Source organism: Petaurus breviceps, unplaced genomic scaffold (assembly GCF_028583685.1).
Source record: "Petaurus breviceps papuanus isolate PSGF00001 unplaced genomic scaffold, PetGlider_PUasm1.0 213, whole genome shotgun sequence".
Taxonomy (NCBI): Eukaryota; Metazoa; Chordata; class Mammalia; order Diprotodontia; family Petauridae; genus Petaurus; species Petaurus breviceps.
The window spans coordinates 2,214,171-2,216,407 of NW_027185860.1; the positions used below are offsets into that span (position 1 = coordinate 2,214,171).

Genomic DNA, 2,237 nt, shown 5'->3' on the forward strand with positions numbered 1-2,237 from the left:
TTTGGGAGAGGGGTAATCTCCAAAAGGGGTAGGGATGAGATGCCCCCCCTTGTACGAGTGAGAGGGAGGGGCAGGGGTGGAGTTCCCTGAGATCTGGGGTGCCCTCCCTTCTGAAGCACCCCTTCCCCTCTTCCTCCTTTCCATTCGTGGAAGCCCGTACCTCGGGGTGGTCTGGGGGAGGAAAGAGAGACCCCGTCCCAGGAAAAGCCAGGAGGGGGGCGGGCTTGGGGGGCACTAGAGCCTGGATCCCAATAGGAATGGGGAGGAGGTTGGGGGTTCAGGGTTGGGGTCAGTAGGGGGAGAAGAGAATGGATCCGTGTGCAGTTCAGATGGGGCTAGGGGCCGGGTGGAGCAGAAGGTGTGTGTGGCGGCGGGAAGCGGCAGGGGGGGGGGGGTGGGGGGGGGAGGGGCGAGGGGGGGGGGGGGGGGGGTTGGGGGGGTGGCCCTGGAGGAGCGGGGCAGCCAGGACTGGGCGCAGAGACAACCTGCCTCCATCACTGCAGCCACAGCCAGAGGGCTGGGGAGAAGACTTCGGGCCAAGGACTTAGGCAGCTCCTTCGAGAAAGTCAGCGTGCCCTCCAGCTCCCCAACTCCTTGTGGCTTCTTGTGGCTGCTCAGCAGGGGGTTAGATTTACCAGTCATGCCGTCCCGGTGCCTCTGGCTGGAGATGTGCTGTTTTAACTGGATCTCAGAATTGACTTTGGCATTGCAGATTTCACAGTGGAAGGTCAGGTCCTGGGAAGAGGCCTCAGGTTCCCCAGGGGTGGGGAGGCCCAGCCTGGGGTATGCTTTGATGGGGCCCAGCCCACTGCTTGCCTCCAGGATTGTTTTGTGCTTGGTGCCTTTGTTATGCGCCTCAAGCTGGGACAAGGAGTTCACAGCCACCTTGCACAGAGCAGAGTATAGCTACATCCTGGCCTTTTCTTCCTCCTCCTTGCTGCCCCCTGGCAGTGGGGCTGGTGATGGAATCCTCCCTTGCTCTTGGCCTCTCCCCATCCAGTTTCTGGGACATTGAGTGGGGAGGGGACACCAGGTTGCTTCTCCGGGGATCTGGGGGCCAGGCCCAGCCAGTGGTCCACCATAGCTGGATGAAGGGCCCCTCCATCCTCACTGGGAGGGCTGTTGCCTGATGGTTCTGAGTCACCAGGTTCCTTGATGCCAATCTATTTGCCCCGGGTCTTGGCAGCCTCAATGCCTTTGACACGTTGAGAATACCGGTTGCCCTTGTAGTGTGCCTCTGCCTGGTTCTGGGAATTAAATGGGATCTGACAGACATTACAGGAAATGATTGGCTGCTTGGTCTTGAGTAGAGGTCCCCCAAAGGTGTGGGACAGGACAGCCTTCTGCATGGGATCCATCCTGTGGGACCCCAGGGCCGTGACTCCATGGCCCGGGTGGAGGGGTGGAGGGGGGCCAGGCCGGGCCAAGGACGTGGTGCTCGCTGCCCGTGCCCCTTGGGGCTATGTGGCCAAGCCAGCCGGGGTAGAGGGAGGCAGTACCCATTCATATTTTTTTTAATCTAAGTTAATTGGCAATTCCCCTCTATGTAGTAAATAGCCCCTTCAAATAATATCAATTTTTCTTCATTATCAGAATTTCTTTGTGTCTTTAAAATTTGCTTCTTCAAATTTTCTAGTATATCTAGAGATGAGCTATAATAGAAAGGGAGCAATTATGTCATGAGGTCATTGAAAGAGATGGCAAGAGGACAGGAAGGCAAGGCCCGCAGAGGCAGGCCAGGGAGCAGGCCTGATCGATCAGGGGGAGAAGTCATCCCATCAACCACAAGGGCCACTACCAGGCCTATGAACAAAGGGCTGGGACTGGAAAGAGAATCAAATGCAGGGCCCCTGTCTAGGACAGCAAATACTCCTGGGACTACCATTCCTTAGCCCAGAAAAAAAAAAAAAAGCCTTATCAGGACCTTCAAGGACCAGGATGTCAGAGTGAATGCCAGCTGCTCCAAACACCTCCCCATTCTGAGGACATATAACTATTGCCCCAGGGCAAAACCCTAAACAGTAAAGGCTTGGGAACCCTAGAGGAAGGGCGTGGCTAGGGCCCTGCCTCAAAATGGGTAGAAAACAGAAGACAAAGACTCTGGAGCCCTACTATCCTGACAGGAAGGAACCAAACTCAGAGGGAGACAATGTGTACTCCACACTCAAAGATGAAACATCAACAGAGAATGGGTCCCAAGCACAGAAACCTTTCCTGATGAGATCAAAAAGAACTTT

General features: G+C 55.9%; 1 pseudogene; it reads right to left on the reverse strand.

Annotated features, from left to right (window-relative positions):
• Window positions 1-289: 289 nt before the first annotated feature.
• Window positions 290-1,358, reverse strand: LOC138165499 (zinc finger protein 385A-like; annotated as a pseudogene).
• Between the last annotated feature and the right edge of the window lie 879 nt (window positions 1,359-2,237).